The 13,799-nt window shown below is 26.5% G+C and overlaps 1 long non-coding RNA gene across 1 annotated transcript in view; it reads left to right on the top strand.

The window, feature by feature from the left end:
* The window catches only part of LOC129960691 (uncharacterized), a 279,121-nt gene extending 270,415 nt beyond the window's left edge, over positions 1-8,706 (top strand). Inside the window, exon 3 of the long non-coding RNA XR_008783665.1 lies at positions 8,322-8,706. This is a non-coding gene — a long non-coding RNA (uncharacterized LOC129960691). The remainder of the gene's footprint in view (positions 1-8,321) is intronic.
* Positions 8,707-13,799: the final 5,093 nt, after the last annotated feature.

Raw genomic sequence — 13,799 nt, forward strand, 5'->3', positions numbered from 1 at the left:
TTTTCAAGTTTTTTTCATTAAATTACTACTTTGTGTTCACATTTAAATGTGTTCTAATGTAAGGGATGAGAAAAAAGTTATATGAATTATAAATTGGTCCTTTGACCTTGAATTGGAGAAATGTGTCTTGATACAACAAATCATGAATGTATGGCATAAAATCAATGTTTTTTGCTTCTTGACACTTTCTATTTGTATTTTTCATTCTTTATTCTTGTTGCAGCTGCAACAGAATATTAGATCTCATTATTCTCAGTTTAATATTTAACTTCTAATTGTACTGTTCACTTAAAATGTTTGTATTCTATATCTTTTGATTTCAAATGTTGGGGCATTTCTGTGTGTTAGTAAGACTGACTATGTTTCTCATTCTACTATATTCTTTTCTGAACCTTTTTATAAAATTAAAAACTGAAAATATTGTCTTTTTAGCATGTAAGGTATTTGAAAATGTAAAGCATAATTTTTTGGCATATCAAGAAAAGTATGTTCAGTTGTTATTACATTTGAATTTTAATTATATCTAAAATCTCTGTTACATACTAATGTCAATGCAGAATGAAATCTGCTTTCTCTCTGATAAACTTAATAATTAATCTGTATTTCGAAAAACTGAGAATGGGATTTGATGTGTAAATTTTTAAGTCTCTGAATTTTTAAAAATAATTATTTATGTCCTGATGTGTATGTGTTTTACATTTCTTTAACAGTACTGCATGTTGAATTTAAACATTTTTTTCTTTCCTTTCATAGGTATAAAAAGTTATGAAAGGGACTTGGTTGAAATGCAAACTAATCTTAAGACATGAATGAGGTGTGTATATTTTTGTTTGTCTTTCATATTTTCAAGTTTTTTTTTATTGAATTACCACTTTGTGTTCATATTTAAATGTGTTCCAATGTAAGGGATGAAAAAAAAGTAACATGAATTACAAATTGGTCCTTTGACCTTGAATTGGAGAAATGTGTCTTGATACAACAAATCATGAATTTATGGCATAAAATCAATGTTTTTTGCTTCTTGACACTTTACTATTTGTATTTTTCATTCTTTATTTTTGTTGCAGCTGCAACAGAATATAGATCTCATTATTCTCAGTTTAATATTTAACTTCCAATTGTACTGTTCACTTAAAGTGTTTGTATTCTATATTTTTTGATTTCAAATGTTGGGGCATTTCTGTGTGTTAGTAAGACTGACTATGTTTCTCATTCCACTATATTCTTTTCTGAACCTTTTTATAAAATAAAAAACTGAAAATATTGCTTTTTTAGCATATAAGGTATTTGAAAATGTAAAGCATATTTTTTAGCATATCAAGAAAAGTATGTTCAGATGTTATTACATTTGAATTTTAATTATATCTAAAATCTCTGTTACATACTAATGTCAATGCAGAATGAAATCTGCTTTCTCTCTGATAAACTTAATAATTAATCTGTATTTCGAAAAACTGAGAATGGGATTTATATGTAAATTTTTAAGTCTCTGAATTTGTAAAAATAATTATTTGTGTCCTGATGTGTATGTGTTTTACATTTCTTTAACAATACTGCATGTTGAATTTAACCATTTTTTTCTTTCCTTTTATAGGTATAAAAAGTAATGAAAGGGACTTGGTTGAAATACAAAGAAGGAGTTAAACTAATGTTAAGACATGAATGAGGTGTGTATATTTTTGTTTGTCTTTCATATTTTCAAGTTTTTTTATTGAATTACCACTTTGTGCTCATATTTAAATGTGTTCCAATGTAAGGGATGAGAAAAAAGTAACATGAATTATAAATTGGTCCTTTGACCTTGAATTGGAGAAATGTGTCTTGATACAACAAATCATGAGTTTATGGCATAAAATCAATGTTTTTTGCTTCTTGACACTTTATATTTGTATTTTTTATTCTTTATTCTTGTTGCAGCTGCAACAGAATATTAGATCTCATTATTCTCAGTTTAATATTTAACTTCTAATTGTACTGTTCTCTTAAAGTGTTTGTATTCTATATCTTTTGATTTCAAATGTTGGGGCATTTCTGTGTGTTAGTAAGACTGACTATGTTTCTCATTCCACTATATTCTTTTCTGAACCTTTTTATAAAATTAAAAACTGAAAATATTGCTTTTTTAGCATATAAGGTATTTGAAAATGTAAAGCATAATTTTTTGGCATATCAAGAAAAGTATGTTCAGTTGTTATTACATTTGAATTTTAATTATATCTAAAATCTCTGTTGCATACTAATGTCAATGCAGAATGAAATCTGCTTTCTCTCTGATAAACTTAATAATTAATCTGTATTTCGAAAAACTGAGAATGGGATTTGATGTCTAAATTTTTAAGTCTCTGAATTTTTAAAAATAATTATTTATATCCAGATGTGTATGTGTTTTACATTTCTTTAACAATACTTCATGTTGAATTTAAACATTTTTTTATTTCCTTTCATAGGTATAAAAAGTTATGAAAGGGACTTGGTTGAAATGCAAACTAATCTTAAGACATGAATTAGGTGTGTATATTTTGGTTTGTCTTTCATATTTTCAAGTTTTTTTCATTAAATTACTACTTTGCGTTCATATTTAAATGTGTTCTAATGTAAGGGATGAGAAAAAAGTTACATAAATTATAAATTGGTCCTTTGACCTTGAATTGGAGAAATGTGTCTTGATACAACAAATCATGAATTTATGGCATAAAATCAATGTTTTTTCTTCTTGACACTTTATATTTGTATTTTTCATTCTTTATTCTTGTTGCAGCTGCAACAGAATATTAGATCTCATTATTCTCAGTTTAATATTTAACTTCTAATTGTACTGTTCTCTTAAAGTGTTTGTATTCTATATCTTTTGATTTCAAATGTTGGATCATTTCTGTGTGTTAGTAAGACTGACTATGTTTCTCATTCCACTATATTCTTTTCTGAACCTTTTTATAAAATTAAAAACTGAAAATATTGCGTTTTTAGCATATAAGGTATTTGAAAATGTAAAGCATAATTTTTTGGCATAGCAAGAAAAGTATGTTCAGTTGTTATTACATTTGAATTTTAATTATATCTAAAATCTCTGTTGCATACTAATGTCAATGCAGAATGAAATCTGCTTTCTCTCTGATAAACTTAATAATTAATCTGTATTTCGAAAAACTGAGAATGGGATTTGATGTCTAAATTTTTAAGTCTCTGAATTTTTAAAAATAATTATTTATATCCAGATGTGTATGTGTTTTACATTTCTTTAACAATACTGCATGTTGAATTTAAACATTTTTTTATTTCCTTTCATAGGTATAAAAAGTTATGAAAGGGACTTGGTTGAAATGCAAACTAATCTTAAGACATGAATGAGGTGTGTATATTTTTGTTTGTCTTTCATATTTTCAAGTTTTTTTCATTAAATTACTACTTTGTGTTCATATTTAAATGTGTTCTAATGTAAGGGATGAGAAAAAAGTTATATGAATTATAAATTGGTCCTTTGAACTTGAATTGGAGAAATGTGTTGAAACATTGAATTTATGGCATAAAATCAATGTTTTTTCTTCTTGACACTTTATATTTGTATTTTTCATTCTTTATTCTTGTTGCAGCTGCAACAGAATATTAGATCTCATTATTCTCAGTTTAATATTTAACTTCTAATTGTACTGTTCTCTTAAAGTGTTTGTATTCTATATCTTTTGATTTCAAATGTTGGGGCATTTCTGTGTGTTAGTAAGACTGACTATGTTTCTCATTCCACTATATTCTTTTCTGAACCTTTTTATAAAATTAAAAACTGAAAATATTGCTTTTTTAGCATATAAGGTATTTGAAAATGTAAAGCATAATTTTTTGGCATATCAAGAAAAGTATGTTCAGTTGTTATTACATTTGAATTTTAATTATATCTAAAATCTCTGTTGCATACTAATGTCAATGCAGAATGAAATCTGCTTTCTCTCTGATAAACTTAATAATTAATCTGTATTTCGAAAAACTGGGAATGGGATTTGATGTCTAAATTTTTAAGTCTCTGAATTTTTAAAAATAATTATTTATATCCAGATGTGTATGTGTTTTACATTTCTTTAACAATACTACATGTTGAATTTAAACATTTTTTTCTTTCCTTTCATAGGTATAAAATGTTATTGAAGGGACTTGGTTGAAACGCAAACTAATCTTAAGACATGAATGGGGTTTGTATATTTTTGTTTGTCTTTCATATTTTCAAGTTTTTTTATTGAATTACAACTTTGTGCTCATATTTAAACGTGTTCCAATGTAAGGGATGAGAAAAAAGTAACATGAATTATAAATTGGTCCTTTGACCTTGAATTTGAGAAATGTGTCTTGATACAACAAATCATGAATTTATTTCATAAAATCAATGTTTTTTCTTCTTGACACTTTATATTTGTATTTTTCTTTCTTTATTCTTGTTGCAGCAGCAACAGAATATTAGATCTCATTATTCTCAGTTTAATATTTAACTTCTAATTGTACTGTTCATTTAAAGTGTTTGTATTCTATATCTTTTGATTTCAAATGTTGGGGCATTTCTGTGTGTTAGTAAGACTGACTATGTTTCTCATTCCACTATATTCTTTTCTGAACCTTTTTATAAAATTAAAAACTGAAAATATTGCTTTTTTAGCATATAAGGTATTTGAAAATGTAAAGCATAATTTTTTGGCATAGCAAGAAAAGTATGTTCAGTTGTTATTACATTTGAATTTTAATAATATCTAAAATCTCTGTTACATACTAATGTCATTGCAGAATGAAATCTGCTTTCTCTCTGATAAACTTAATAATTAATCTGTATTTCGAAAAACTGAGAATGGGATTTGATGTGTAAATTTTTAAGTCTCTGAATTTTTAAAAATAATTATTTATGTCCTGATGTGTATGTGTTTTACATTTCTTTAACAGTACTGCATGTTGAATTTAAACATTTTTTTCTTTCCTTTCATAGGTATAAAAAGTTATGAAAGGGACTTGGTTGAAATGCAAACTAATCTTAAGACATGAATGAGGTGTGTATATTTTTGTTTGTCTTTCATATTTTCAAGTTTTTTTCATTAAATTACTACTTTGTGTTCATATTTAAATGTCTTCTAATGTAAGGGATGAGAAAAAAGTTATATGAATTATAAATTGGTCCTTTGACCTTGAATTGGAGAAATGTGTCTTGATACAACAAATCATGAATTTATATCATAAAATCAATATTTTTTCTTCTTGACACTTTCTATTTGTATTTTTCATTCTTTATTCTTGTTGCAGCTGCAACAGAATATTAGATCTCATTATTCTCAGTTTAATATTTAACTTCTAATTGTACTGTTCACTTAAAGTGTTTGTATTCTATATCTTTTGATTTCAAATGTTGGGGCATTTCTGTGTGTTAGTAAGACTGACTATGTTTCTCATTCTACTATATTCTTTTCTGAACCTTTTTATAAAATTAAAAACTGAAAATATTGCTTTTTTAGCATATAAGGTATTTGAAAATGTAAAGCATAATTTTTTGGCATATCAAGAAAAGTATGTTCAGTTGTTATTACATTTGAATTTTAATTATATCTAAAATCTCTGTTACATACTAATGTCAATGCAGAATGAAATATGCTTTCTCTCTGATAAACTTAATAATTAATCTGTATTTCGAAAAACTGAGAATGGGATTTGATGTGTAAATTTTTAAGTCTCTGAATTTTTAAAAATAATTATTTATGTCCTGATGTGTATGTGTTTTACATTTCTTTAACAGTACTGCATGTTGAATTTAAACATTTTTTTCTTTCCTTTCATAGGTATAAAAAGTTATGAAAGGGACTTGGTTGAAATGCAAACTAATCTTAAGACATGAATGAGGTGTGTATATTTTTGTTTGTCTTTCATATTTTCAAGTTTTTTTCATTAAATTACTACTTTGTGTTCACATTTAAATGTCTTCTAATGTAAGGGATGAGAAAAAAGTTATATGAATTATAAATTGGTCCTTTGACCTTGAATTGGAGAAAGTTGTCTTGATACAACAAATCATGAATGTATGGCATAAAATTAATGTTTTTTGCTTCTTGACACTTTCTATTTGTATTTTTCATTCTTTATTCTTGTTGCAGCTGCAACAGAATATTAGATCTCATTATTCTCAGTTTAATATTTAACTTCTAATTGTACTGTTCACTTAAAAGGTTTGTATTCTATATCTTTTGATTTCAAATGTTGGGGCATTTCTGTGTGTTAGTAAGACTGACTATGTTTCTCATTCTACTATATTCTTTTCTGAACCTTTTTATAAAATTAAAAACTGAAAATATTGTCTTTTTAGCATATAAGGTATTTGAAAATGTAAAGCATAATTTTTTGGCATATCAAGAAAAGTATGTTCAGTTGTTATTACATTTGAATTTTAATTATATCTAAAATCTCTGTTACATACTAATGTCAATGCAGAATGAAATATGCTTTCTCTCTGATAAACTTAATAATTAATCTGTATTTCGAAAAACTGAGAATGGGATTTGATGTGTGAATTTTTAAAAATAATTATTTATGTCCTGATGTGTATGTGTTTTACATTTCTTTAACAGTACTGCATGTTGAATTTAAACATTTTTTTCTTTCCTTTCATAGGTATAAAAAGTTATGAAAGGGACTTGGTTGAAATGCAAACTAATCTTAAGACATGAATGAGGTGTGTATATTTTTGTTTGTCTTTCATATTTTCAAGTTTTTTTCATTAAATTACTACTTTGTGTTCACATTTAAATGTGTTCTAATGTAAGGGATGAGAAAAAAGTTATATGAATTATAAATTGGTCCTTTGACCTTGAATTGGAGAAATGTGTCTTGATACAACAAATCATGAATGTATGGCATAAAATCAATGTTTTTTGCTTCTTGACACTTTCTATTTGTATTTTTCATTCTTTATTCTTGTTGCAGCTGCAACAGAATATTAGATCTCATTATTCTCAGTTTAATATTTAACTTCTAATTGTACTGTTCACTTAAAGTGTTTGTATTCTGTATCTTTTGATTTCAAATGTTGCGGCATTTCTGTGTGTTAGTAAGACTGACTATGTTTCTCATTCCACTATATTCTTTTCTGAACCTTTTTATAAAATTAAAAACTGAAAATATTGCTTTTTTAGCATATAAGGTATTTGAAAATGTAAAGCTTAATTTTTTGTCATATCAAGAAAAGTATGTTCAGTTGTTATTACATTTGAATTTTAATTATATCTAAAATCTCTTCTACATACTAATGTCAATGCAGAATGAATTCTGCTTTCTCTCTGATAAACTTAATAATTAATCTGTATTTCGAAAAACTGAGAATGGGATTTGATGCATAAATTTTTAAGTCTCTGAATTTTTAAAAATAATTATTTATGTCCTGATGTGTATGTTTTTTACATTTCTTTAACAATACTGCATGTTGAATTTAAACATTTTTTTCTTTCCTTTCATAGGTATAGAAAGTTATGAAAGGGACTTGGTTGAAATGCAAACTAATCTTAAGACATGAATGAGGTGTGTATATTTTTGTTTGTCTTTCATATTTTAAAGTTTTTTTATTAATTTACCACTTTGTGTTCATATTTAAATGTGTTCCAATGTAAGGGATGAGAAAAAAGTAACATGAATTATAAATTGGTCCTTTGACCTTGAATTGAAGTAATGTGTCTTGATACAACAAATCATGAATTTATGGCATAAAATCAATGCTTTTTGCTTCTTGACACTTTCTATTTGTTTTTTTCATTCTTTATTCTTGTTGCAGCTGCAACAGAATATTAGATCTCATTATTCTCAGTTCAATATTTAACTTCTAATTGTACTGTTCACTTAAAATGTTTGTATTCTATATCTTTTGATTTCAAATATTGGAGCATTTCTATGTGTTAGTAAGACTGACTATGTTTCTCATTCCACTATATTCTTTTCTGAACCTTTTTATAAAATTAAAAACTGAAAATATTGCTTTTGTAGCATATGAGGTATTTGAAAATGTAAAGCTTAATTTGTTGGTATATCAAGAAAAGTATGTTCAGTTGTTATTACATTTGAATTTTAATTATATCTAAAATCTCTGTTACATACTAACGTCAATGCAGAATGAAATCTGCTTTCTCGCTGATAAACTTAATAATTAATCTGTATTTCGAAAAACTGAGAATGGAATTTGATATGTAAATTTTTAAGTCTCTGAATTTGTAAAAATAATTATTTGTGTCCTGATGTGTATGTGTTTTACATTTCTTTAACAATACTGCATGTTGAATTTAAAAATTTGTTTTCTTTCCTTTCATTGGTATAAATAGGTATGAAAGGGACTTGGTTGAAATGCAAAGAGGGAGCTAAACTAATCTTAAGACATTAATCAGGTATGTATATTTTTGTTGGTGTTTCATTTTTTTCATTTTTTTTTTATTTAATTAGCACTTTCTGTTCATATTTAAATCTGTTCTAATGTAAGGGATCAGAAAAAAGTTACATGAATTATGAATTGGACCTTTGTTCATGAATTCGAGAATGTGTCTTGATACAACAAATCATGAATTTATGGTATAAAATCAATGTTTTTTGCTACTTGACACTTTCTGTTTGTAATTTTCATTCTTTATTCTTGTTGCTGCTGTAGCAGAATATTAGATCTCATTATTCTCAGTTTAATATTGTACTTGTAATTGTACTTTTTACTTAAAATGTTGGCAATAAAGAAAATACTTCTAAGTCTATTTGTTTTTATTTCAAATTTTCAATCATACCTTTGCGATATTAAGGCAAATTGTGTTTCTTCTTTGAGTACATTTTTTCTCCGTTTTTTGAAATTTAAAAACAGAAAATATTTATTCTTATACTGCTTAATAATAAAAAATGTAAAGTGTTATTGGGAGATTAAGAAACGCTTGACAAATTGTTATTACAATTTGAATTTTTGCTATAATCTCAGTTTTATTCTGATATTAATTTTTAATATTGATGTAAATTATTTATGTTTCTTAGTATCGTATAAAATATAACAGACAAATCCATTTAAATAGAGAATATACGAATTTAAATATTTGGCAAAGCAAAATTTAAATGAAGCCATATTTGCAGTATTATAAGAATATTTAGTCTTCAAGTATTAAAATCACTCATCATGCTAAAATAAAAGGAAATAATATTAATTTGCAAATAATATCTTAAATATTCATAGAACTTTTAAACAAATGTTGAAATAAAAAGGCAGAATGTAATTGACGTCAATAATTAAAAACTGAAATGTGTCTTGAATATCAATTTTTTTTTTTCCGACAAGTAAGTGAATTTTGCTCTAAATTGTTTCATTTGACACAATTTCAAATGAATATGTAATCTACATAAAGAGAAAACTTTATATTGCAATTGAATAAAACTGAATTTTCAAAACAAAAATTAAAAACTAATGAAGTTTTGACACCATATGAAGAATAAATGAGATCATCAAGGATGTGTAATTTAAATCAATAATTGGAAAATAAAAATGTGTGTTGAACATCAGTTTTTATTCCAAGATCAAATGATTATGTAATCGGCATAGAGAGAAATTTTATATTGCAATGGAATGAAGTTGAATTTTAGTGGTATTAAAAACTAAACATGATTTGTCACCAAATGAACAATTAAGGAGACATTCACTGAAAATGTGTTATATAATAATTAAGTAAATTATCTTTGATATGTGGTATTCGTCGAAATGTACCAAAGAAACAAGCTTATTGTGCTAAAAATTAAATATTCCAAATTCTTAGTAATTCAAAATTAAGCAGATTTTAAAACATTAGGCCAATCTGTTGATCTAGGAGCAAAATCAATCAGTTAGTTTAAGTTTTTAGTGGCATAAAGTCCAATTTAATTTTTATGTAGATCATTTATGATACTTGGTATCATATAAAATATGACAAATAATCAAATCCATGAAAAAAGGAGAGGATTTAACAAAACAAAATGAAAGTAAACAGCTATGAAATGTAAAAAAAAAAAAAAAAAAAAAAAAAAGCTTCTTAATAATAAAAATTAGACTCATCATGCTGTAAATAAAATGAAATTATAGCAATTTACAAATAATTTCTTAAATATTTACACAATTATTAAACAGTTGTGTAAATAAAATGCAGAATGTAATTTTTGTCAATGATTGAAAAATGAAAATGTATATTGAAAATCAGTTTTTATTTCAAGTTCAGATGAATATGTAATCTATGTAGAGAGATATCTTGATGTTGCAATAGAATTAAGCTGAATTTTAGCGAAATTAAAAACCAAGCACGATTTGACACCAAATGAACAATAAATGAAAGATTTAGTTATGATGTGTGATATAATAATTAGGTATTTTTTATGGTATTGACAAAATGTAACAAAAAAATAGGATTATATTGCAAAAAAAAAAAAAAAAAAAGAAAAAAAAAATTCTAATTTGTAGCAAATCAAAACTGAACAGATTTATATAGAAAACCTCTCGTCTTTTAGCTTCTTTTAGAGACGTACTGAAATTCAACGTACTTCAATGCCGATATTCTTCTGAGTCTTAATGGTATTCAGATGTAATTTTTATGCATTTTCCTATACATCTGACTTTGAATTATGAAAGAAGAAATATACTATATTTTGCGCATACACATTAAATTTTTTTCTTTCTGAAAAATAAAAGTCAGGATTATGTGGCCAAAGATGGATAGCAACGACATCATTGAGGTGACCGAAGAATATAGAAAGAACTCCGGAACAACTTATGGAAATGTATTCTTTACCGCAGCAAGAAGTTGCAGAGGATATTTGATCTGGAAAGAAGAAAATAATAGCTTCAACAGAGCAGCAGCCTTCCAGTGAAATAAGGGAGATGCTGAAAGCTACTCTCTTATCACCCTGATAAGGTAGTAGCTATACACACTCCTAATTAATTTACGAATAATGCTGTGCATCATTTTCGACAAGTTTCGAAGCGTATCATAAGACAAATGTCTTTAGACAGATTTCTTGTAATAAAAGCCATGCATTAAAAATAGTAATTTATATAATAATATATATATATTTTTTTTTCTGAAATGGAATAGATTGTCCTATTTTACATGGTTTTCTCTGGATTTTTTTTTCCCCGGTTTGCGCGCAACGAGGATGTAGCATTCTTTCGAGTACGATTCTGTAATGAATTACACTTATTACGCAAGATACCACGGTACATGTTTCTTTAAATATATAAACAATATTCACAAAGTATTTGATCAAATATGTGATTTGATAATGATTTAAGACAATGAAGGAAAAAAAAGAGACAAGTTAATTAAGAAATTCGGACTCTGTTTCTTCAACTGAATGTTAATTTTCACTTTGAAAAGCAATGTCCAGAATTTTTAATCGTCTTGATTTATTTGTTTTTTTTTTGCTGTTGTTTGTCTTAAATGATTTTTCACCATCTTTCCTGTGTTAAAATTATTCATCATGATCCATTGCAGAATTAGAGCAAAGAGACATGCATCTGTTAGCAGCAGGAGAGCAGCGTAAAATAGAAGCAAACATTCTGATGAGAAATTAGATCAACATTAACTAATTATAAATTGCACAATAATTTTGCTCAAAATATAGAAAAGAAAATTTTAATATTTTTTATTTATTACTTTTTTTTGTGATCAGAAAGCAGATTTCTTATGATTTTCGAAAAAAAAAGAAAATATCATTTACAGGCAGGAATATATTACATTCTACACACTTTGAATGCTGTTTTGGCTCAACTTCCCTAAAAGCATTCATATCTTCCTCGTAATGAGACATATATTTCAAATAGTGCCGCACACTTGTGCCGCCATCCATGAAATGAAAATAACGCTTTGTGAAACTGGACTATAATAATCCAGTGGATCTCAAAATATTTCTATTAATGCTCTATGCCATGAGAAAAATGAGGAGATTTAAGAGTCTCTTCAATAAATAAAGGGTATAGAAATTAGTCAAGTAATAACTTAAAAGAAATTTTAATTAAAAAAATTCTATAAAAATTACATTCTTTAAGTAAACATGGGTTCCTCACATGCAAGCAAGGGAACCGCACACAGACTGAAGAAAAACTCCTGAAATACTCTGTTTCCGGTGTCAGGGGTTGCCAGAATGTTCGCTTAAGGCAGAGATCTGTCATCCCATCCGGTGATGCATAACAGTGCGGGTGCTACAAGGGTTAATATAAAAATGTCTTAGGAGAGTTGCATTCAGTAACATATTCAGACAAAGAATCCGCAAAATATTTAATTTCATTCTTCTAAACAGGGCATTTAAAAATAATTCTTTACTTTTTTTTTCAATAATTTTAATCCTTAAGTCTCTTTAAAGCTGAAATTGCGTAATACGATTAAGCAGCCTCGGCAGATCAGATCCATGAAACGAGTTTGTGAACTGAAAATTACAAACAACCCAGTCCTTTTTATTATTATTATTTATTTATCGAGACGAACTTAAGAGTCAGAATTGATAAACTATTTTTTTTTATTCCTCTAAATGACGAATTTTCAAAATGCAGTTGAACATTTTGATTTGTCTTTTAAGTGTAAAATTTGCTTGTGCGTACGTATATATACACACACACAATCAAATGCAATTTTATGGGAGATCAATGAATATATATATATATATATATATATATATATATATATATATATATATATATATATATATATATATATATTCAATGATAACCCACGAAAAGTGAAATTAGTTTTATTTTCCAAAATACTAACTGTAGGAGAAAATTACGTTTCTTTCATTCATCTAACCACGCACAGTTTTAAGTTTTATATGCAAAATTTGCAGAGATATGCTCATTTTTAATTTTAGAAGGACTAATCGGCAATTTCAATGAAAACGTTTGTTTCTGAAACATTTATTCAAGAAATAAAAATTGTCACATTCAATTATTTTTCTAGTAGTACATCATCCAACTATCATAACCTAGAAGAAATTTACTAATAATGCATAAGATTGCTCATTATAATTAGTCTTTAGTTGCAACTTTGATTCTATGAAAAAAAAGGTGGAAAAACTTCAGAAACTGAAAATTTAATACATCTCGAAGAAGCACTAGAAAGCCGTCTAAGAAAATAAAATTATTTGCTTGCTCTCTAAAACAATGCTATATTCAGTAATAAGGAAAGTTTAGATACGCTGAATATTTGTTTTGTATATAATCGTCATGCCGTCGTGGTTGTGGAAGAATATAATCATCGTTTTTCGAATCTCTAGCATCCTTCTAGTAACTGTGTTTACAGAACGAATTATATAGCAGGATCATTTCAGTTTATATTTTGGCTAATTTTTTAAATTACTCTCATGCTAATGCACGAATAATCAGTCCAAAACTCAACATTCTAGGACCGACAGTGTAGAATTTATTTCAACGTAATAACTGGCATCCATAGAGAATACACTCTGTCCTTGGATTTGTCTAGAATGTTGCAGTTGCGCCCAATCTTAGGTAAAATTAAAATCTCAATTATCTGAATATGGTGAAAAAAATCAAACATTTTCAACTTTAAGTAATATAATATTACAATGATGAAAAGAAACATAGTCAAATAATAGAATATTAACTATCATGAAGGAAAGAAATGTAATCAATGAACATTTTCTTTTTTCGAATAGCGTTCCTTTCAACTGGAAAAAAAAAAAAATATTTCAAAAAATGCTGCATTACACAAAAAAGCAAGGTTTTAACTAATAATTTCTCCGTGAAAATTTCTATCTATTAGTTAATATAATCTTCATACAAAATACACCTTCAATTCAAT

This window comes from Argiope bruennichi, chromosome X2 (genome assembly GCF_947563725.1).
Source record: "Argiope bruennichi chromosome X2, qqArgBrue1.1, whole genome shotgun sequence".
NCBI classification, from domain to species: Eukaryota; Metazoa; Arthropoda; class Arachnida; order Araneae; family Araneidae; genus Argiope; species Argiope bruennichi.